Source organism: Tasmannia lanceolata, unplaced genomic scaffold (assembly GCF_043159265.1).
Source record: "Tasmannia lanceolata isolate RefF3 unplaced genomic scaffold, GAP_Taslan_0.1 ptg000003l, whole genome shotgun sequence".
Classification (NCBI taxonomy): Eukaryota; Viridiplantae; Streptophyta; class Magnoliopsida; order Canellales; family Winteraceae; genus Tasmannia; species Tasmannia lanceolata.
In genome coordinates this window covers 52,027,296-52,052,763 of record NW_027518680.1, presented here as the reverse complement: position 1 = coordinate 52,052,763, position 25,468 = coordinate 52,027,296, and the positions used below count along the sequence as shown (strand labels likewise).

Sequence of the window (25,468 nt, the reverse complement as noted above, 5' to 3'; positions counted from 1 at the left end):
AGTCTTCAGACGATGGTTTCCCCATCGTTGTTGGTTATCTTCTCCCTCATTTTCCGGGCGATGGGTTCCATATCCATCGTTGGTCAGATCTCTTATAGGCGACAATATTTTTCCTGTCGACCCTGTCTCCGATAGTTTCCCCATCGGTTGTTATTCTTTTCACTTGGCGTTGTGTTGCCTCGTCGATGTTCGTTGCGCGCAACTTTGGTGTTCCCCGTTTGCTTGCTAGATCCTACTTGTTCCTACCATGCTGCCTCCATTGCTCGTGATATGCAGATTTGTTCGTCCTACTCTCATTCAGGGGAAGGTTTTGTTTGATCAATCTCGTTGTTGTGCTACTTCAGGGGAGCTGCTCTTTTTTATGGCCATTGATCTCGATGCTGTTTACTGTGGCTACGCTGTCCTTTTTAGTATTATGCATTCATTATATACTCACCACACCAGCTTGGGGAGTGCTATATCAAGCTGGATGTGTATATCGGCTTTTTTTTTATTTTTTATTTTATGTATGGCCCTTTTTGTTGTACTTTTTAGTTGTTGATGTAGTCTCCCTCATAGCAAGCTGGAATTCCACAGTGTATACACTCCAGCTTGAGGCTGAGTGTTGAATAACATGTATTCATGGTAGTTTAGTCATTACTTATAGTGTAGAAGGTATTGTAGTCATTGTACATTATTGCCCTAGTTTGGGCCTATATATACTTCATATTCATGAGGAGCTCCATAGTGGAGACTCTCCATCCTTCACTCATCTTCTTGTACTCTCTTTCTAACCTTAATCTCATTTCTAACAAAATAAAAACAAACAAAAAGAATTCAAGAGATAGGGACTTGTCCTAGTTTCAAATACAAGACAGTACAAGCAAAATCTCATCCAACAATAAGACACAAAACTGCAGCAAAAACATTTGATTGATTATCAAAAGTTTACAAATTAAAAAAGATGACACATGCCTCAAACACATGATCAAGTCAATGGACATAAATTTAAAAAGGATGGCAAATTTCAAAAGAACATTATCAAAGGCAATGCACATAAGTACATAACAAAAGGTATCAGAATTGCAGAATAACAGTAACAACAAAGAGACCTGTAGAAAATGATTTGAGAGTTAAGAATCAGTTGTTAGAGGCTGGTAAAAAGATCAATATATTCTTCTTTGCCCACATTTCCATACGATATATTAAACTAGCAGTACAAAATTAGTTCAAAATTACTACGCCCCAGAAACTAAGAAAAGCACAGAAAACCAGATGCAATACAAAAATCAATCACTAATACAGGCCCAAAAGGATTACACCGAAGAGTTCTACAAACTCATGGCACATAATGATATTCAAGAGAGTGAAGATCAACTTGAGACAAGGTATGTTGATGATTTGAAGTTTCTGAGATGCCAGTGTGATAACAAAGAGAGAGGTGAATTGGTTGTTTTTTACAAAATTCTTGCCTTTTAAAGCTATTCACTAAGTTCACCCTAGTTTTAAACTTTTAATCAATCAAGCCGGTTTAGTTAATTAGGACTAATAGGCTTGATGCATGTTTAATACCCTAGTTGATTTACAACTTGATTAAGAGATGATTAGCAAGAATAGGTTTTCAATGTTGATTCAAATGCTAAAGTGGAGAAAAGCACCCCAATCATAAAAGAAATAGATAAAAGATAGAAAAAGATAAATATCACAAGAGGTGAACAAAACGATTTATAGTGGTTCGGTCTACCCAAAATACCTACTCCACTCTTCCAAGTTAGTCTCTTTGGGTATTCTCTCCTAAATTGAATCCGACTATAGCCGGATTCCGGGTCGTAGAATCTCCACTACACAAATTCAAGGGAACAAATCTTTGTCATCAAATACTAGATTCACCTTTCTTCACAGGCCGAATCGTAGACCCTCGATAACAATGATCGGCGAAGATTGAAGCACACTCTTTAACCTATAGATTAGGATTGATACAATTATGAAGCTCACAAAACTCTTCAAAGATAGAAAACAATAAAGCCTAAAAGCGATCTTCTTCAAATGATTGTCAAGTTCAAGCTCTTTGAAAAAATCAATGGGTTTTGAATGTTTACGCTCAAATGAGGTTTCCAATAGGTCAAAAAGTTCTAATATCTACGAGAAAGTATCATATTTCTAGCCCACAATGATTCATGGCCGTTTGGTGTAATCTGGGAAAAAAAGATCAAAACAGTCAAAAAATCGAGTAGCCGTTATGCCCCAATGGCTAGTTTCTTATGCAGACTCGGTCGCCCACGCCTAGTGCGCTGGAAATTTTTATTTTTGTGTCTCCGGACACGGCGGTCGACCGATCCGATCGCCCGCAGCTGTTAAAAACAATATTTTAGGTTTGTTTGTAAAGTTCATATCTCTCTCATTTCTCATCAGATTTTGATGTTCTTGTACTCTACGAACATGAGAAGAGTGAGAGGAATATGATAAAAATATTTGAAAATTATTTCGACCAATTAAAGTGGAATTAAGGTCTTTGGTCTACTATGCAAATGCCAATTTGATGTCAATTCACTTTTTACCTCAACTTGACACTTGGGCTTTGGTTATTGAGCTATGGACTTTTGTTTTAACAATGTCTAGGATCTTTAAAAATGAATTTCAATGAAATAGAAAGAGGTCTCAAGTGTGGTTTTGAAAAAGGTTTGAAAAACACTTTGAAATGCAAAAACCATTTGAATGAGATCTCCAATACAGTCTAAAAAGTGAAACTACTTACGAACCTTGATTGCATTGGCTTCAAAGGTCATCCTTGGGCTCTTAGCTTGTAAGTGAACACTTGAGAATGCTTGGTCCACATGAGTCTCTCTTGAATGGATTCTTCACTTTGAATGCATAAGTAAATCACCATCACTTGTTCAACTCCAAGCTTCACTTTGGCATTGTGCAAGGCATGCTTGTGGGATCCTCAACTTGAGCTCTTAACTTGGACATCTTCCAAAGATGATGCCCCCAATATGTGCAACCTCTCTTGGTTCATTTGTGCATGTTGATCCTCAAGCAATGTGTAGTGTTGAATTGTGCTAAGTTGTAATGAACAGTCAAATCCCTGTCTAAGGCACAACACTACAAGGAAACTCATTAGTTTATAAAGACTAATCAATTTGGGTTTCCAATAAATCAAAACAACAAGGAAAATATGATTAGTTGAACCTTTGGTTTTAAATTTCGGTTTCGGCTAAAATTTCAGACTTATCCAAAACTGAAATTTCAGCCGAAATCCCAAAATTTCGGGCAAAATTTGGTATTTATACGTGAAATCCCATTTTTTTGGATGAAATTTCGATCGAAATTATGAAATTTCGCCAAAATTTTTGTAATGTCAAACAAAATTCTTTAACGGAATAAAAAAATAATATTTTATTATAAATTCCGATGAAATTCCCTAAATTTATGAAATTTCGAACGAAATTTGGTAAATTTCAGGAATTTCGATTTCGGTACGTTTCGGTTTCGTTCCTCACCGAAATTTCTATCCGAAATTTTGGATTTCGGTCAAAATTTAAAACCATGGTTGAACCCATGGGAACTCTTGGGCTAACAATCTCCCCATTTTTTATGATGGCAAACCAAATTGATTAGGAGGCAGGAGATATCAAAAGGTTAGATAAATAAGCATTAGAAAGATACTTGCAATGAAGTACTACTCCCCCTCACTATATGCACACGTGTATTATGACAACATAAAGCAAGCAATCCATATAGAATATGAACTTCCTAATAAATTTCAAAATTATCCCCCTTTTAGCTAGCAAAAAGGGAGGTTTTAATAGTGAAAGCTCAAAATATAATGCCAAGCTATGCAATTATCACTCTCCCTAACTATTTATGATGAATATAAGATGTTTGTGTTGAAACATGCATGATAAAAGCGAAGCAATATCAAGAAGTGAAGTGATTGACCCTTTTTTTATGGGTGAGTAAAGATTTGAAGTTTAAGCACAGGAAAAGGGTGTTTAGTAGTGTGGACAATCTAAACACGACCCTATTATACTTATGATCAATAAAGATGCATAAAGTTAAGCTCCACCCCTAAATCTTTGCCATTGGTAATAGATAACTACTATGAAACAAGTCATGACAAGACAAAGATGATGCAGAGATATGTTTGTTGGGCACAGGAAAAGGGTATCAATAAAAACAACCATGTGACCCATGAAAACATGAATGATATATCCATTTAAGTCCTACTATTGCTTATCACAAAAGATTTTAGAAGCAAAGTGAAAACAGTATATGACAAGCAATTTTTTTGTAAAGATTTGCAGTTTAAGCATAACTAATGGGATGATGGACAATGTAAGCACATTACAATGATCCATATAAACATAGGAAATGAGACATCTAAGTACCCCCCCTAAGAATTTGCCATTGGCCTTGGATAAGAGACATAAGAGACAAGGCATGACAAGGCAAGATGGCCAAGGATATGACAGTGATTGCTTAGCCAGGGAGACTTATCATGGTGATTGATTCAAATAACTTCAAGAGCGCATGATAGGTTTGTGAATTCATAGATAACACAATAATTCTTTAATAAAATTGATTCTATGAAGGAGATTCCAGTATATTTAGAAGATAGGGCACAAGAGACAAGGTACTTGTTATTGGTGAAGTGATAGACACATGCTACAACCCAAGATAAGTCAAAGACAATGAAGAATAAGACATTGAAGCCTAAGAAACTGAGAGCACTTGTCATGAATGAGAGAGAATCTCAAATCAAGGATACAAGACAATCTTAACTAGAACAAAAAAAATGAAGCAATGAAGCTTCAAGTAAGAGTACTTATCAATGACAAAGCTAATAAACAACATGAGGCCATCCAAGATAAGTTAGTTTTGACTAAGAAGGATGTGACACTAAGGCTCAACCTACGTGCATCTGTCAGAATGAGAGATAATCTCTTATAAGAACAGATGACAACCCCAACAACATGCTCATTGAAGCAATAAAGATTCAAATGAGGATGCTTATCATAAGCGAAGTGATACACACATTAAACACCATATGATAAACCCAGAGAAGGAAATATTTGACAATTAGCTTCCCCTTTGTCTATGAATCATATAGTGTGACTCCAAAGGGCTGTCCAAAAAGGTTCTACAAGGGTTTTCGAATGATTAGTTGAAGATCAACCATTGGGCTACAATTTTCTTGTTTGCTAAGGATAATCAAATGATATCCAATGAAATGATGGAATAACCTAGCAAGACATGCTCCTCCTAAATAATTGCATATATATATATATATATATATATATATATATATACCAAGTTAAAGCACATAAAACTGGTAGAGGCTTAGATGCTACCACATAGTCAATAATTAAATGTTTTAATTAAGGTGATGGTACGGTTCCTTCAAAAGAAGGCATGAGCACCGACTTGAGCAGCTTTCAACATTAAGTTTTATCATATTTACCATGTAGCTAACACCAATCAAGGGGTGGTAAACATATATAGAGTGCTATAATACAACTAACAAGCAAATACACTTAGGATAGCAGATACAAACATTCAAACAATTTATCATAGGACAAGCAACTCTATCATAATGTAAAGACAACTAGTCTATTACTTTTTCCTACAGAATCAAGCTAGTTATCAACTTCATTGTCGCTTTCGTATCCCTTAATAAACTGTTTCATGTTTTTTGATGGATTAAGTCTAATTAGATGATTAAGCATGATTCTCAAAACACATTTCATTACAAGTTTTCTCTTTAGTGCCTATTATATTCATTTCTCAATTTTGAGCACAATTTAGGCTTTTGAGGTACATTCTCATGATTAGAATTTGAACATCATTCCTCTCACTCTCTTTTTCTACTCTCAGATCCAAAATCTCAGATCTGAAATTTCTCTTTTTATGGACAGATTTGTAGAGGGAAATCGGATCCGGACAATGGTAGAGGCGATGGCCGGCGGTTGATGACAGGAAAATGAGGCGAACTCACCGGAGTCTATGGGGCTAGCGGGCGAATACAATCCGATCGGAAAATCGACCGGAGAAGATGGACATGGAGATCGAGCTCTCTTTTCTCTCAAACCCTCTCTCTGAGAAAACAAAAAATGAACTCCCTTTTTTTTCATTTTCATATTTCTTTTTATACAATAAAGAGGCTATTGATATTGGCACTCCCATTTGATTGGCGCGCCGTTGCGCGGAAAAAGTGATGGGCGCACGACCAAATCGTGTCCCATCTGCCCCATAATTCGTCTCTCACAGGATAAGTTCACCCCACTCCTGGAAGTGTACTACGCTCATTGTTTTGATTTGTTTGCTAGGCTAACGCACTCGGATCACGACGAAATTTTGTAGGGACCCTGGTAGGACCCTAACCTAGCTTAGGGTAGAATTTGGGGTCCTAACTAACTGATTGGATGGGGTTTTGCACAAACACTGCGAACTTGGGTCCAGTCAAAATGGGGTGTCTACAATGAGCAGTTGAATGGTGGCTCGGTTTTGATGGGGAATGACAATTCTTTCAAGACAGTTGGGATGGGCACAGTAAACATAAAGATGTATGATGGAACCATTAGAACCTTGACATGAGTTAGACATGTTCCATAGCTAAAGAAAAATTTGATTTCTTTAGGTGCTTTAGACACCAATGGATGTCGGTTTATTGGAGATGGTGGAACTCTGAAAGTTGTAAAGGGTTCTCTTGTAATCATGAAGGCAAAGATGGTAAAAAATCATCTCTATGAGTTGATGGGAAATACAGTGGTAGGTGGAGTAGCCGTTTCTACAGAAGAAGATGGTGTGACTGATTTGACACAGCTATGACATATGTGGTTGGGGCATATGAGTAAGCAAGGTTTGAGAGAGCTCTGTAAAAGGAATCTACTCAAGGGTGTTAAAAGTTGCAAGTTGGACTTCTGTGAGCATTACGTATTCTGAAAGCAGTACAGGGAGAGTTTCAAAATGCCAGTTTATTGAAGCAAGGGCAAGTTAGACTGTGTGCACTCAGATGTGTGGGGACCAGCCCCAGTTGCTTCAAAGGATGGTTCTCTCTATTTTGTGACGTTCGTTGATGATTACTTTAAAAAAATATGGGTTTGCTTTCTAAGGAGAAAATCTGAGGTGTTTTCTACATTCAAGCAATGGAAAACGATGACTGAGAAGTAAACTGGAAAGAACGTAAAATGTTTGAAGACAGACAATGGAGGAGAATACAAGTCATCTGAGTTTATTGAGTTCTGCAACGGCGAAGGCATAGTTTGCCACTTTACTACACCGAAAACTCCACAGTAAAATGGAGTTGCAGAACGACTTAACAGGACTCTTCTAGAGAGGGCTCGCAGTATGTTGAGCAATAATGGATTAGAGAAGGACTTCTGGGCAGAAGCGGTTAATACAGCATGTTACTTGGTCAACAGGTCACCTTCAACAGTAATTTCTTGCAAAACTCTAGAAGTGGTATGGTCTGGTAAACCTAGTGATTATTCTATTTTGAAAATATTTGGTTGCCCTTCTTATATTCATGTTAAAAATGATCAACGCTCTAAACTTGACCCAAAATCTATAAAGAGTATCTTTCTTGGATATGCAAGTGGGGTCAAATGATTTATAGTCTGGGATCCTTCTTCTAACAAGCTAACCATTAGTCGAGATGTTATTTTTGATGAATCTTCTATGTTAAAGTCACATAAGCGGATTGGTGAAGAAGGAAAATAGGACACAGGGGAGACCATTGAGGTGGAGGTTGATACTCCAAGAGACTTACGAAAGAAAATATTCAAGTTGAATTTCCTGAAGCAAGATTACCTGATCAGCAGATGCACCAGTCAAAATTACAGGTTAGAAAATCTTAAAGAACTCATAAGCCACCTGTACGATATGGCTATGAGGATATGTTGACTTTTGCATTGGTCACAGAAAGTGGAGATCCGGCTACATTTGAAGAAGCAGTTGCATGCGAAAACTTTAAGTATTGGGAGGATGCAATGGGTGCAGAAATGGAATCTCTTCACAAGAACCAGACTTGGGATTTTGTAGAGTTACCAAAGGGCAAAAGGGCGACTGGATGCAAGTGGCTATACAGGAAAAAGGAAGGAAGCTCAGAAAATGGTGGAGAAAAATACAAAGCACGTTTGGTGGCAAAGGGATATGCTCAAAAGGAAGGAGTGGACTACAATGAGATATTTTCACAGGTAGGGAAGCATACTTCGATCAGAGTATTACTTGCCATGACAACATTATTTGATCTTGAGCTTGAGCAACTTGATGTGAAAACAGCATTTTTGCACGGGAATCTAGAAGAGGAAATCTATATGCATTAACCAGAAGGTTTCAAGGTAGAAGGAAAAGAAGACCATATTTGCAAGTTGAAGAAGTCATTATATGGCTTGAAGCAATCTCCTAGGCAGTGGTACAAGAGGTTCGATACTTTCATGATTGGACAGGGTTTCTACAGAAGTGAGTATGACTCATGTGTTTATTTCAAAGACCTTGGTGATGGCTCTATCATTATTTTGATCTTATATGTTGATGACATGCTTAAAGCTGCTACAAGCATGTTGGAAATCAACAAGTTAAAAGACAGGTTGAGCAAGGAGTTTGAAATGAAGGACCTAGGCACTGGAAAGAAGATTTTCGGAATGGAGATTCGCCGAGAGAGGGAAAAGGAAAAGTTATGGGTATCTCAAAAGGAGTATATTGAGAAGGTGCTCTCGAGGTACGAGATGGATAAAGCGAAGCCGGTAGCTACCCCACTTGGTGCTCATTTTAAACTTTCCTCTAAGTTGTCACCTACTACAGATGAAGAAAGGAGGTACATGTCTCGAGTTCCATATGCGAATGCTGTTGGCAGCATGATGTATGCTATAGTTTGTACTAGACCAGATATTGCACAGGCAGTGGGTGTTGTCAGTAGATACATGGTAGACCCAGGAAAAGAACACTGGCAAGCAGTCAACTGGATACTTTGGTATTTGATGGGTACATCGTCCATTGGGATTTTGTTTGATAAGAGCAATGTTGAAAAAGGAAATATCATGGGCTGTGTGGATTCCGATTATGCTGGAGATTTGGACAAGAGAAGGTCCACTACAGGTTATGCTTGTACGCTTGCTGGGGGACCTGTCAGTTGGAGATCCACTTTACAGTCGACTAAAGCTTTGTCTACTACATAGGCAGATTATATGACAGTAACGGAAGCAGTGAAAGAAGCCTTATGGCTGAGAGGACTCGTAAGTAAACTTGGGATCGAGCAAGGAAACACTAGTGTGTATTGTGGCAGCCAGAGTGCATTGGACTTGGCAAGGAAACAAGTTTTTCACGCGAGGACAAAACACATAGATGTCAGGTACCATTTCATTAGAGAGGTCATTGACGGAGATGAAATTTCTTTGGAAAATGTGGACATAAGAAACAATTCTGCGGATATGTTGACTAAGCCTGTGACGACGGAAAAGTTCAAGCATTGCTTGAACTTGATTAACATTCGACAAGTTGGGTCGAACTAGCACCCTTCAGGGTGTGGTGAAGTCTTTGTTATGGAAGATATTTACAAGTGGTGGTTGAATCAAATTCAAGCCAAGGTGGAGAATGTTGTGTTTACCTTGAATTTTTCGAAGACAGACACGTTTTCTCATGTTGGATTTCTTATCAAAGAAATCCTTTTATAATAGGACTCTTGCCTATTGTGATATACATCTTCACAAAACAAAATCGGATTGGACGCTTGGGTTATCTTTTGAGGCATTATACACATGTATATGTTTTTGAAAAACCAAGAGAAGAGGGGATACGACTTGGACTTTGAAAAAGAAGAAGAGAGAAAAACATCTTGAATGGCTAGAGATTGAAGGGCATGGTTTTTGTATCTCTCTTGGGCGAGGAAGAACAAGGAGCAAGGATATTCTAGGGAGCGAACGTACTTGGATCCTAGAGGGTGTAAAGATCAAATCTTGTGTAATCCAGAGAAATCTTTGAGCTTTTGTAATCCGGTGAGTGCTTCTTGTAACCCACTTATTTTCCACATAGTGAAATCTTTTGAAGTCTTCTCCCGTGGACTTAGCCACACACATCGTGTGGTGAACCACGTAAATCTTCTATACTTTTTTTGTGGTTTGGCTTGCACTATTATTTATTTGTTCTTGCAAATCTACTTCGGTAACGCTGTGTTTTGTTAACACGAAAATCCGAAAACACACTTTCGTGTTCGGATTGTTAACGGGTCACCGCATAGGGCTGATTTGAGCCCCAATTCCGCAACAAGTGGTATCATAGCTCAGAGCGTGGTAACCTCGGTTTTCCTCAGAGGGCGGGAATGTCCCTCGGGGAAGATCTCGGAAACCCCGGTGTAGTTATCTCGTGGTTCCCACGTTGCCGCTATGTGGAGGGGCGAGATTGTCCACGTTGCTTCCACGTGGAGGGGGGAGATTGTTGGGGTTCCACGCAAAAGCAAATAGTCCCACATCGGAAGAATGAATGGGGTGTGGATAGGTTATAAGGGAATGGGCACCCTCCCTCTAACGGCTAGCTTTTAGGGGTGAGTTCTACCCTGTTAAATTCCCTACAAATGGTATCAGAGCTCAGGGTGTGGTAACCCCGGTTTGCCTCCGAGGGCGGGAATGTCCCTTAGGGAAGATCTCGGTATGCCTCCGAAGATGGAAAAATCCCTCGGGGAAGATCTTGTAGTTCCCATGTTCCTGCCGTGTGGAGGGACGAGATTGTCCACGGTGCGTCCACGTGGAGGGGGAGATTGTTGGGGGGTTCCACGTGAAAGCAAAATAGTCCCACATCGGAAAAGTGTAACGATGTGGATGGGCTTATAAGGGAGTGGGTTCTTTCCCCTTAACGGCTATCTTTTAGGGGTGAGTTCTACCTGGTTAAATTCCCTAACACAAGGAACTGTGCATAAATGCAAAAAAAAAAAAAAACACTTGACTAATTATCCAAAGTTTACAAATTGAAAAAAGGATGGCGGAGGCCTCAGAATTGCAGAATGACAACAAGGCTTTGAAAGCCATTCAGTCCCGAAAGATGGTGTTTCTTAACATGATATCATCACTGGCTAACAATACTAAGACTCTATAGACGAATACTCATTCCTAGCACAGTAACAACAAGTTGAAATATAGAACAGTAAGAGAAAGAAAAAGAAATAACACCGAAGCATAAAAGCATAACATGATATCATCACTGGCTAACAATACTAAGACTCTATAGATGAATATTCAATGCTATGTTGATTAGTTCTGGTTTACCCTTGAACTTGTGGGGGGAAGCACTTTTTTCGGCTTGTTATATATATAACAGGATACCTCCAAAGAAAAAGGGTCAAATACCATATGATCTGTGGCATAACAAAATGCCTAGTTTAACTCACTTGAGAGTTTGGGGTTGTTTGGCTAAGGTTGGAATACCTGAACCAAAGAAAAGAAAACTATGACCTAAAACTTGTGACTGTGTATTCATAGGATATGCTCAAAATAGAACTGCTTATAGATTTCTAGTTTTAAAATCAGTTGAAAATATCCTAGAATAAAACACAATAATTGAATATAGGGATGTTGAGTTCTTTGAACATCACTTCCCTATGAAGAAATTAATTCTTAAAGAACCTAGTAGTGATTCAAGAAATCAACAGGGTGTGCCCAAAAAATCAGCTTCATAGGATCATCCAAGCCAGTCCATTTGTGGAGGTAAGAAATGGGCATATTTATGAAGGTTTATACCCGTCGATTTTAACCTAAAAATTGGAAGGGTTAGGATGAGAATGATTCTATGAAACTAATTTGTTGGGCACACCATATCCATATGAAGGCCTATCAGATGAGTGCTTTGGACCATCCAAAAATTGTGGCCCTCTCCCTATGTTTGCGTGCTCTAGCTCATATAAGCTTAAATGAGCTCTAGCTCACAAACACTTTTCCCTTTCAATAAAATAAAATGGTAAATGGTTTATGAGCTAGAGACTGTAAATAGGGTGGGTGCCTATGTTATTTGGGTTAAGTTAGATATTAATTCTATAGGACCTAACATAGATAGGGTGCCCCTAAGAAATCATCTCCATAGGATCATGGTAAGCATTGATTTCTGGAGGTTTAAAATGGACGGCTAGAAAATGGGTCCATTTTGTGCACGTACAGATCGAATGGTTAGGATGATTGTCTAGAGATGGTTTCTTAGGAACACCCTATCTATGTCAGGTTGTATGGAATGAATGGGTTGGATGAGTCAAACAACTTGGGAGATGGTGTATATACATTGGCTAGCTCAGATAAGCTATCTGAGCTTGAGCTTAGATACCTAACACCCAAAAAAAAAAGCGTATATATTTGGTCACAAGAGATCCAAAGCCAAGTCCATCAAGTAGACGGTTCAGATCAATTGAAAGTAGGGCCTACTAATCTGTGCACAACATTATATTATAATGAAGTCCTTCTGTAGATGTTGAGATGCATTGTTGACATGAATTTTAGGCAACAGGACAGAAAAAGCCCAAATGGATCAATTCATGATGCGCCCCACTGTCTTTCAGATCAATTCATGAAGCGCCCCACAATGTTGTAGTTGTATAATAATACCAAACTGAGATTTTAGGTTGTGTTCGCCTGATGAAAAGGGACGCATTTATCATTTCCCTTCGAGTTAGAGGGGAAACTAATATGATTTCCAAAAGTCAGAAAACGTTAAAGAAAATTAGTACGGAATAGAGAGAGAGAGATTTGATATCCCCTGATTTTTTGTTTCTCAAAATAGGGGCAGAGATTTAGAGAGAGAGATTTGCAAAAAAAACGTAATGGAAGGAGAGAGAGTATGTGAGATCTAGAGAGATTCCATATCCCCTGATTTTCCTTTTTCATAACAGGGAGAGAGAGAGATAGAGAGAGAGAGAGAGAGAGAGACAGAGATTTAAAAATATTTGCAACAAATATCTCCCCTGATTTTTCGTAATAGAGATAGATTTACGGAATGAAGGAGAGAGAGTATGTGAGATCTAGAGATATTCCATATCCTCTTATTTTCCTTTCTCATAGTAGTGAGAGAGATTTAGGAAGAAAGATTTGGAAATATTTGCAACAAATATCTCCCCTGATTTTCCGTAAAAGAGATAGATTTACGGAATGAAAGCTTTGTCACTAGGGGTGTCAATGGATCCAGACGTCCGATGGATACTCCGAAAAGTGTTTGTGAACTAGAGCTCATATAAGCTTATTTGAGCTAGAGAGCTCACAATTTTATTTTATTTTTTTTGGCGTGGGGGGGGGGGCGGCGCAAAGTTTGGATAGTCCAAAGCATTCATGTGATAGGCTCTCATATGGATAGGATGTGCCCAAAAAATCAGCTTCATAGGATCATCCAAGCCAGTCCATTTGTGGAGCTAAAAAATGGGCAGATTTATGAAGGTTTATAACCCGTCGATTTTAACCTAAAAATTGGAAGGGTTAGGATGATTCTATGAAGCTAATTTGTTGGGCACACCATATCCATATGAAGGCCTATCAGATGAGTGCTTTGGATCATCCAAAAAATTGTGGTCCTCTCCCTATGTTTGCGTGCTCTAGCTCATATAAGCTTAAATGAGCTCTAGCTCACAAACACTTTTCCCTTTCAATAAAATAAAATGGTAAATGGTTTATGAGCTAGAGACTGTAAATAGGGTGGGTGCCTATGTTGTTTGGGTTAAGTTAGATATTAATTCTATAGGACCTAACATAGATAGGGTGTCCCTAAGAAATCATCTCCATAGGATCATGGTAAGCATTGATTTCTGGAGGTTTAAAACGGACGGCTAGAAAATGGGTTCATTTTGTGCACATACAGATCGAATGGTTAGGATGATTTAATAGAGATGGTTTCTTAGGAACACCCTATCTATGTCAGGTTATATGGAATGAATGGGTTGGATGAGTCAAACAACTTGGGAGATGGTGTATTTACATTGGCTAGCTCAGATAAGCTATCTGAGCTTGAGCTCACATACCTAACACCCCAAAAAAAATGCGTATATATTTGGTCAGAAGATATCCAAAGCCAAGTCCGTCAAGTAGACGGTTCAGATCAATTGAAAGTAGGGCCTACTAATCTCTGCGCAACATTATATAATAATCAAGTCCTTCTGTAGATGTTGAGATGCATTTTTGACATGAATTTTTGACAACAGGACACAAAAAGCCCAAATGGATCAATTCATGATCCGCCCCACTGTGTTTCAGATCAATTCATGATGTGCCCCACTGTGGTACCCTGATCCCGCGAGAGGGGTGTGGGGCGCGAGCCGCCGCTCTCTCTCTCTTGGTCTCTCGTATCCACGCGATTGGCGTGTGCATTTTAATGTTGATTTGAATTAATCTTTCCTGTGAACTTGGGATCACTAAGGCAATCCGAATTCCACACGAAAGAGACTGACAGAGTCGCCACCTAGATGTGGGATCTAGGACCCGTAATTAACCAGAAATCTAGACTCGCTACCTGGTTACGAGAATGGAAGGTATGGGGAGTTATCCGCCACATGCACCATTCCTGCCCGATAATCGGTCTTCGATTCCAAAAGCTAACTCTTTTAAATTTATTTTAAATGGCTCATTCAACTCTATGTTAATGTGCGAACTAAGTGACATGCATCCTATGATCTAATTTCAATGAGAATCCTAAATGTGTATCTTGATTTATTAATTTGTCTGGATTCAATCTAAGTGAAAGTTCTCCTAGAATTCTAATTTCATGGAAAGTCCTAAGTGATTTGATTAAGTATTTACGAGAAAATTAATATACAAAACACCACAATTTGTTTGTGGTGCCGACTCGCGGGTGGTATGCCATCAGACATCCAAGCTGCCTACGTACCCAAGCCTTACTGGGATCAGAGTCGACGTAGTTCGGTGCACCTAAGCTAAGTTACATATGCCTAACTCAACTAAGACACCGACCTAGACGGGATTGACTGTTTCAACAGTTTTAGGAGAAGTTATTTAATTCAAGTTGAAGATTTTATTATCTTAGGATTTCATCTAAGATGCTATATGATTCTCATCTAAATGCAAATGGTCCCTTAGACTAATGCAGGTTTGCCTTACATCCTAGTTTACTAGGCTTGTCCTAGGGAAAGATTGGGTGACTAGTGTAACTAGACCTATGGCACGGTTGCTATACATAGCAAGCGTCCGTGATGAGGCCGGACTCCTGACTCTAGGACTCCCTAAAACCTAAGACTCCCTAAAACTTAGGACACGACACGACACGACACCAGTGTTCCTAAATTGGGCTCTAAGGGTTCCTAAAGGAATTTTGAATCCACCGGCTCTTGGGAATCTCGAATTCTTTTGGGTTTGTGGAAACTTTTAGAGTTTTCTTGAAGCTTTTATTATCTGAAGGTATTTAGTGTGTTTGGTAGCTTTTAAAGTTGTTTATTTAGAAGGTTTTAGTTTCATTTGAAATTTTTAGTGGTCTTTTGGTTAATGGCTTTTAACGGATTTTTATCAGTGGATTTTAAATGGGTGAATTTTAGTTTTGTTAATTTTAGGTTGGATGTACTTTAGATTAATGTCTTTCGATTTTGGTTTGGAAAATGACGTTAACACAACCAAGTTTTGACAATTGCACAAATTCGACAAACCATTGACCATTAAAAGATCTGACAAATGCAGCCCACTAAAACTGTCGTAACTCTTTAACCGCTTGGCCAAATTCAACGTACAAACATGCGTTGGAAAGATCTTTTATAGGGCTACAACTTTGTAGTTCTCCATTGTTTGTAAATCTGTGATTTAGAGGTTCGAATTTGTGTTGCAAACAAAAGGACAGCAACATTAAACTGGAAATGCCTAAAGGTGTGCCGCAACCATTTTGGACTTAACTTTTTAACCGCTCGCTGTCTGATCTAGCACGAATACTCGTTGGAAACGGCACGAAAATATCTACGACTTTGTAGTTAACCATTTCCCACGATTCTGTTGTTTAGAGGTCGAAAAATCTGTTTAAAGTCTAACAGCTAGCACTATGACGGGAATGATATTGGCACCCCCATGTTTTCTTTTGATAGTTCTTATTTTTTTAGTGATTAAAAGACGGTGAATATGAAAAATGGCTTGAATGGGCCTGAGATTAGATTCAAATGGGATGTTTGAAAAAGGGGTTGTTTTTATCTACTTGGCAAGGTGGGGTATGGATATTGGGTTCTTGAGATTGAGTGGGGGCTGTTGTTATCAAATTGGAGTGGGGGCTGTTGTTATCAATTGAAAGATGGAGGTTTTGTAAGCCAAATTAAATGGGTTTTGATAATTCATGTAAAATTCAAGTTTTCTTTCTTGTAAATGTTCAAAATTTTTAATGAATTGTTTTCCCAAAAGAAATCTAAATTCCCTAACAAGCCAATGATTTCAACATCCCATTGCAAATAGGTTCTAATGACCCTAACACATTAATTATATTTAGCATAAGTGAGAACATGACCAAGGCCAAACTAGTACAAAATTAAACATGACATCAACCAAAATATACGCAAAACAACACTCAATCCTACAAATATAGAAAAGAAAATAAAATTCCAAAAGACATACCTTTTTGTAGACGATATTCCATGCAAACTTATGGAGAAGAGGGATTTGGTCTAGAGAGAGGGCTTGAATTTTCTAAGAGAGGGGTTCTCTCCTCTTTTCTTTTTTTTTTTTTTTTTCTTTGGTGAGATGAGAGGGTATTTATAGGAGAATGGGATAGGAGGTTAGGTGAGGTTAGGTGAGGTTAGGTAAGGTTAGGTGAGGTTAGGTGATGTTAGGTGAGGTTAGGTGAGGTTAGGTGAGGTTTGGATGGTTATGATGGGAGGAGAGGTTAGGTGAGGTTAGGTGAGGTTTGAATGGTTAGGATGAGAGGAGAGGTTAGGTGGTTTTGGATGGTTAGACCCAGGTCATGATCTGCCATTGATCTAACGATTTACGGAAATCGGGTCTCGGAATGGAATCAGGGTCCGGGCTATGAAGTGACCCTAGCTTATTTTGTCCCGATTGATGATCCGTAAAGTCAGATCAAGATATTAATGACCTAAAACATATAAATCAATGATAGAGGGGGTTCTCACATGGATTTAACACACTAATTTATTTGTTGATTAAAACAAAACAAAATGGGGTGTCTACAGATGCCCCTCTTTGGTAGAGATGACGTAGTCATTGAATACCAAAGTTAAAAATGACAGAACCATTTTGCGTAGTTTTAATCGACAAAGGACTCTCTAGACACAACGCACCTTAACATAATGCAAAACCTTAGATGAAACCCTAGAACTTGAATAATAATAAAAACTCGATGCGGCGCCGTTCACAAACGGGCAATTAGAGAATGAGATATCATTTTCGAATGGATTCTGAAGGGAAAGGACAAAGATCGCTCTCAAACAGTTTTTAGAAGGAGATGAGACGCCGCTCACAAGCAGGTTCAACGAGGATAAGAAGCATTCCCAAATGGACTTGGATAATGAGGCACCGTTCACAAACGGCCTCAAGGAGGATAGAAAACCATTCACAAATGGACTCGAGAAAAGAGGCACCGTTCACAAACGGGCTCAAGGAGAAGACAAGACCATTCACAAATGGACTCGAGAAATGAGGCACCGTTCACAAACGGGCTCAAGGAGGACGATACCATTCACAAATGGATTCGAGAAAAGAGGCACCGTTCACAAACGAGCTCAAGGAGAAGACAAGACCATTCACAAATGGACTCGAGAAATGAGGCACCGTTCACAAACGGGCTCAAGGAGGACGATACCATTCACAAATGGATTCGAGAAAAGAGGCACCATTCACAAACGGGCTCAAGGATAAGACAAGACCATTCACAAATGGACTCGAGAAATGAGGCACCATTCACAAACAGGCTCAAGGAGAAGACGAGACCATTCACAAATGGACTCGAGAAATGAGACACCGTTCACAAACGGGCTCAAGGAGAAGACGAGACCATTCACAAATGGATTCGAGAAATGAGGCACCGTTCACAAACGGGCTCAAGGAGAAGACAAGACCATTCACAAATGGATTCGAGAAATGAGGCACCGTTCACAAACGGGCTCAAGGAGAAGACAAGACCATTCACAAATGGACTCGAGAAATGAGGCACCGTTCACAAACGGGCTCAAAGAGGACACGAGACCATTCACAAATGGACTCAGAAAATGAGGCACCGTTCACAAACGGGCTCAAGGAGAAGATGAGACCATTCACAAATGGACTCAGAGAATGAGACACCTGTTCACAAACGGGTTCGAAGAGAAGACGAGACCATTCACAAATGGACTCGAGAAATGAGGCACCGTTCACAAACGGGCTCGAAGAATTTAGGGATTTTTTTATGAACTTGAATTTGACGTAGGAATGGATTTTTATTTTTATTTTTTAATTAAGGATTTGGATTTGATAAATTTTTTTATTTTTGGAAAATGAGGTACCGTCCGCAAACGGGCTCAAGGAGAAGATGAGACCATTCACAAATGGCCTCGAGAAAAGAGGCACCGTTCACAAACGGGCTCAAAGAGGACATGAGACCATTCACAAATGGACTCAGAGAATGAGAAACATGTTCACAAACGGGTTCAAGGAGAAGACGAGACCATCCCCAAATGGCCTCGAGAAAAGAGGCACCGTTCACAAACGGGCTCAAAGAGGGCATGAGATTTTTCATGAACTTGAATTTGACGTAAGATTGGGTTTGTTTGAATCGGGGATTGGTTTTGATGAATTTTTTATTTTTGGGAAATGAGGTACCGTCCGCAAACGGGCTCAAGGAGAAGACGAGACCATTCACAAACGGCCTCGAGAAATGAGGCACCTTTCACAGAAGGGCTCAAAGAGGACATGAGATTTTTCATGAACTTGAATTTGACGTAAGATTGGATTTGTTTGAATCGGGGATTGGATTTGATGAATTTTTATTTTTGGGAAATGAGGTACCGTCCGCAAACGGGCTCAAGGAGAAGACGAGACCATTCACAAATGGGCTCGAGAAATGAGGCACCGTTCACAAACGGGCTCGACGACACAAGATAGCTTTGATTGATGAATTCAACAATGAAAAATTTAGAGATTTTTATGAATTTGAATTTGACGTAGGATTGGATTTTTTGAATTGGGGATTGGATTTGATGAATTTTTGATTTTTTGAGAAATGAGGCACCGTCCACAAACGGGCTCAAGGAGGACATGAGACCATTCATAAATGAACTCAGAAAATGAGGCACCGTTCACAAATGGGCTCAAGGAGAAGACGAAACCATTCACAAATGGACTCGAGAGATGAGGCACCGTTCATAAACGGGCTCAAGGAGAAGACGAGACCATTCACAAATGGACTTGAGAAATGAGGCACCTTTCACAAGAGGGCTCAAAGAGGACATGAGACCATTCACAAATGGACTCAGAAAATGAGACACCGTTCACAAACGGGTTCAAGGAGAAGACGAGACCATTCACCAATGGACTAGAGAAATGAGGCACCATTCACAAACGGGCTCAAGGAGGACATGAGACCATTCACAAATGGACTCAGAGAATGAGAAACCTGTTCACAAACGGGTTCAGGGAGAAGACGAGACCATTCACAAATGGACTCGAGAAATGAGGCACTTTTCACAAAAGGGCTCAAAGAGGACATGAGATTTTTCATGAACTTGAATTTGACGTAAGATTGGATTTGTTTGAATCAGGGATTGGATTTGATGAATTTTTATTTTTGGGAAATGAGGTACCGTCAGCAAACGGGCTCAAGGAGAAGACGAGACCATTCACAAATGGCCTCGAGAAAAGAGGCACCGTTCACGGAAGGGCTCAAAGAGGACATGAGATTTTTCATGAACTTGAATTTGACGTAAGATTGGATTTGTTTGAATCGGGGATTAGATTTGATGAATTTTTATTTTTGGGAAATGAGGTACCGTCCGTAAACGGGCTCAAGGAGAAGACGAGACCATTCACAAATGGGCTCGAGAAATGAGGCACCGTTCACAAACGGGCTCGACGACACAAGATAGCTTTGATTGATGAATTCAACAATGAAAAATTTAGAGATTTTTATGAATTTGAATTTGACGTAGGATTGGATTTTTTGAATTGGGGATTGGATTTGATGAATTTTTGATTTTTTGAGAAATGAGGCACCGTCCACAAACGGGCTCAAGGAGGACATGAGACCATTCATAAATGAACTCAGAAAATGAGGCACCGTTCACAAATGGGCTCAAGGAGAAGACGAAACCATTCACAAATGGACTCGAGAGATGAGGCACCGTTCACAAACGGGCTCAAGGAGAAGACGAGGCCATTTGCAAATGGGCTCGAGAAAAGAGGTACCGTTCACAAACGGGCTCGAAGAATTTAGAGATTTTCCATGAACTTGAATTTGACGTAAGATTGGATTTGATGAATTTTTTATTTTTTTGAACTCAATGAAATCGGGGATATTATGGATCGTGCCCGACAAAGATGTTGGAAACTAGGACTTTGACGAATGATGAAACGGCAAACCTTTGGAACGAAGAACCATTACTAGCAAGAATGGATTAGGAACATTTTTATGAAACTTCAACAAGATTTTTCTCAAAGAGACTGCTGGTCTTGTCTTCTGGGGATTTTGATAACTGAAACCTTGAACAAGACATTTGAGATTGGTAATTTAGAACAACGACTCTCTTGGATATTAACATGGAAAAGCGGGATCTGCTTCTTGACAGGTGTTTAGATAAACATTTCTTGACCAGGATAACTAACCGGAAGGGAATTATGAATTTGAATGGTTCATCTTTCTGAGAAATTGGCTCAACCACCATTGCATCTGAGGTTCTTCCAAGCTTAAGGTGCCTTCCTGGGGTATGATCTTTTTACGGAAGCTGGGCTTTCTGATGTTTCTACTTCTGAATTTTTCTGAGCTGATCTTCTTTGAAATGAAGTTGTTTGACTAAATTCTCGAGCTCTTTCAGGTATAATTGCAGGGAGCTGCCTAGGCCTGGCCTCCTTCACCAAGACAGTTACATCATTTGGACATAGGAACGACAATTGACTCTTTCTAAAGAGAAAACTTAGATGAAAGGCACTACTCAAAGGATTGAGCAGCCCTGAAGGAGTGAACTTAGAATAATAAAGATTGACTGACTATACTGACAAACATAGTGATGCTTCTGACTTAGTTAATGTTTTGTTTGGTAAGTCTATCCTTTCAAGGAATAGTTTTTCAATTGGTAAACACCGGACTTCTTCCTCGAAACAGTAATGCCTCAAGAATTTAATTACGACCCCTAAGATTGCTTAGCTTCAATGCCCCCAGTTTTGAGGATATCACTTGAATTTGCTTGAACTTCAGTTGATCTTCAGTCTTGATACCGGCTGTTGCCTTCTTATACTGATTCTCTTACCGTGACCAAGTCACCTCTTCAGGGTTTTTAACTTGGCGGACCGCGCTAGCCTTAACTTTTGCCTGAACCACCTTTCTAGGTTTTCGATCCAGCAGGCTATCCCCTTAGCTTTTGCCTAAGCCGCCCTTTCGGGTTTTCAACTTAGCAGGGGAATGATCTTAAATTTTGCCTAGACCGCCCTTTCAGGTTTTCAGTCTAGCAGATCTTCAAACTCCGTTATTTTTCTTATTCATCATCATTTCATTTTTTTATTGTATCTCAGGACCTAGCTCATTAGTTCTGAACACCAGAAGGACTTTTATAGGTAGGATAGGGCTTTTCAAAGAATGGCTTAAGGCTCAACAAAGATTTCGACCGAACCTGTGAACAGGTCGCCTACATATCCCAAGGTAGGAATCAGGTCGTGTGTAGTTCAGGGCGAATGCCCCTAGTTTGAAGATAAATTGTTTGATTTTTTTTTTCTTTTTTCTTTTCTTTTTTCTTTTCTTTCTGGAACAATTAACTTCTCTTCTTTTGGAACTTGTCCCTCTCTTTTTTTTTTTTGAAAGGATTGAATTTCTTTTCCTTTTTGAATCGACCGAACTCGGTTCAACCGAGTTGCCTACGTACCCCAGTATAGGGATCAGGTCTCGCGTAGTTCGGGGAAATGCCCCGAGTTTGATGGGTTTTCAAGAAAATTTGATTCAGGCTCGGAGGGTTTGCAAACCGGTATTCTTTTGACGTTGGGTTCTGATTTTGGGATTTATTCGGCCAAAGGAGGCCTTCCGATGTTCAGAATGAGAATCGATCTAGGTTACTAGAGTCTCTCTGGTACTGATTATTTATTTATTTTTCTTTTTTTTTTATGGAGTTTGACGGCATTTCCAGGTAAGAGATAATGTATCTTCTTCTTCCAAGATTCTAATGCGTACTTTCGACTTTCATAAAGCGAAACTTGTTCTTTGACATCCTCCATCTATGGATTTTTAACTCTTGATATCTGATGATCACTTTTCAATGCTTGCTCTTGAACTTCTTATCTTGAATTTGTTGGCTTTATGTTATGAATTTGAGAACCAAGGTCATTGATTGGAAATATGAAAGTTGTTTCCACTCTATGCCCCTTGTATAGCATATATCTTCTCACTTTCTTCATTTTCTTTGAGCTTTCCATCTATATCTTGCCCCTGGTATCGGTTGTAGCTTTTCTAGACAATCTTCTTATTCTTGAAATAATTTTATCAATTCTTCACACTCTTTAGAGGGTAATGTATTTTCAATCGGCATTCACTGAATCAAAGTTTCAGTGCCAGTGTTTACCACTTCAATTTCATCTTTGAAAAGCTGGGATTGGCGCTCCTCCTCTTATTCAAGTAATTGCTGTGACTCAAGTGGAGTTTCGTCAATTTTGTCCTCATTTGAGGAGGGAGTCTTACTTTAAGATCAGAAGCAAATTTAAGAAACAGACACAAGTGAATTATTGGACACGACCTATCCTGAACATGCTCAGGATTCACAACTCTAAATAAAAAAGAGAGATGAGTTGCCTGGACTAGGCATTGACCTTGAAATGTAAGACCGGACTCAACAATTGTACTGACCATGATGACTGATTCGCATAGGGGAGCCCCTAATTCAAGGATTATGATAGTGAACTCTGAAGGACTTAGCAAAATATTCTTGAAAAAGGTTGCCCTTAGAGTAAGAAAGGACCAAGGGTACAAGTAAGATTGGATCATCTGGACCAGGCATGATCAGATCATGAGATTGCATAATCGAAAGATTGTGAGATTCTGCTCCTGCCAGTTAGGGGATGGCATGAAGATACGATCGAATCGTATGACAGGAGAATGAAAGACGCACGATCAAGAGATTAGATGAGATAGCATAAGATTGCTTTCAACGGATAGATCATGAATGACTAATCCTATGAGATCTTTGGAAATGATGGGATTTATATCCTAACCCCAAAGGGAAAGTTTTTAATCTTCACACATTTTATCAGTGTTACCTGAAGGCATCAACCCTAATCCTAATCTAGCGGAGTGGAGAGAGGATCTCGACTCATGATTTTGTTCGTGTATCTAAGGACCGATCGTAGCCATTGGAAGATGGACTCCGGCCTAATCTAGACACAAATAGGTAGGATATCCTAAACTAGGCTCACACACGTGATGCACATGTGTTCGTATACTACATGCATGTGTGGGTTAATCTAGGGGTAAGGCCAAGAGTTCCCTTAGCGCGAATCCATGTTCGATATACTGTACCAGTGTCCGGCGTATCAGTACGTGAACAAGGGATCCGTTTACGTACCATAAAAGTACTAGGCTAAGGGTGGAATGCTTCTCTAACACAGAGGCACCAGGTGATGAAATCCCAGTCAACCATGCTAGATAACACTCCGGGTTCCTAAAATAGGATGTGTGTGCACGTGAGATGCAAGGGTTTAGATGCAAGTGATGTAGGTGTGTGCAATATGTTTGCGCAATCTATGATGCCTTCAGGTTTTGTTAGATTAAGTTCAAGTAAAATGTGATGAGAAAATAAAACAAGACAAACTAATCTAACAAGTATAGAGTTTTTATGAGCCAGTTAAATTAAATTCAAATGAATTATCTTTTGAAATTTTAATGAAGTTAGGTGATCCCCAGCAGAGTCGCCAAACTGTGGTACCCTGATCCCGCGAGAGGGGTGTGGGGCGCGAGCCGCCGCTCTCTCTCTCTTGGTCTCTCGTATCCACGCGATTGGCGTGTGCATTTTAATGTTGATTTGAATTAATCTTTCCTGTGAACTTGGGATCACTAAGGCAATCCGAATTCCACACGAAAGAGACTGACAGAGTCGCCACCTAGATGTGGGATCTAGGACCCGTAATTAACCAGAAATCTAGACTCGCTACCTGGTTACGAGAATGGAAGGTATGGGGAGTTATCCGCCACATGCACCATTCCTGCCCGATAATCGGTCTTCGATTCCAAAAGCTAACTCTTTTAAATTTATTTTAAATGGCTCATTCAACTCTATGTTAATGTGCGAACTAAGTGACATGCATCCTATGATCTAATTTCAATGAGAATCCTAAATGTGTATCTTGATTTATTAATTTGTCTGGATTCAATCTAAGTGAAAGTTCTCCTAGAATTCTAATTTCATGGAAAGTCCTAAGTGATTTGATTAAGTATTTACGAGAAAATTAATATACAAAACACCACAATTTGTTTGTGGTGCCGACTCGCGGGTGGTATGCCATCAGACATCCAAGCTGCCTACGTACCCAAGCCTTACTGGGATCAGAGTCGACGTAGTTCGGTGCACCTAAGCTAAGTTACATATGCCTAACTCAACTAAGACACCGACCTAGACGGGATTGACTGTTTCAACAGTTTTAGGAGAAGTTATTTAATTCAAGTTGAAGATTTTATTATCTTAGGATTTCATCTAAGATGCTATATGATTCTCATCTAAATGCAAATGGTCCCTTAGACTAATGCAGGTTTGCCTTACATCCTAGTTTACTAGGCTTGTCCTAGGGAAAGATTGGGTGACTAGTGTAACTAGACCTATGGCACGGTTGCTATACATAGCAAGCGTCCGTGATGAGGCCGGACTCCTGACTCTAGGACTCCCTAAAACCTAAGACTCCCTAAAACTTAGGACACGACACGACACGACACCAGTGTTCCTAAATTGGGCTCTAAGGGTTCCTAAAGGAATTTTGAATCCACCGGCTCTTGGGAATCTCGAATTCTTTTGGGTTTGTGGAAACTTTTAGAGTTTTCTTGAAGCTTTTATTATCTGAAGGTATTTAGTGTGTTTGGTAGCTTTTAAAGTTGTTTATTTAGAAGGTTTTAGTTTCATTTGAAATTTTTAGTGGTCTTTTGGTTAATGGCTTTTAACGGATTTTTATCAGTGGATTTTAAATGGGTGAATTTTAGTTTTGTTAATTTTAGGTTGGATGTACTTTAGATTAATGTCTTTCGATTTTGGTTTGGAAAATGACGTTAACACAACCAAGTTTTGACAATTGCACAAATTCGACAAACCATTGACCATTAAAAGATCTGACAAATGCAGCCCACTAAAACTGTCGTAACTCTTTAACCGCTTGGCCAAATT

At 39.3% G+C, this 25,468-nt stretch overlaps 1 long non-coding RNA gene and 1 other non-coding gene across 2 annotated transcripts; both read right to left on the bottom strand.

Moving 5' to 3' along the window:
- Positions 1-1,454: 1,454 nt before the first annotated feature.
- LOC143863026 (uncharacterized) lies at positions 1,455-16,955 on the bottom strand. The gene is made up of 3 exons (XR_013240663.1): positions 16,533-16,955; positions 2,739-3,081; positions 1,455-1,939 (listed from the first exon to the last, which is right to left on the bottom strand). It is a non-coding gene; the product is annotated as an uncharacterized LOC143863026 (long non-coding RNA).
- Positions 10,955-11,044, bottom strand: LOC143870146 (small nucleolar RNA SNORD96 family). The gene has a single exon (XR_013244940.1). It is a non-coding gene; the product is annotated as a small nucleolar RNA SNORD96 family (small nucleolar RNA).
- Positions 16,956-25,468: the final 8,513 nt, after the last annotated feature.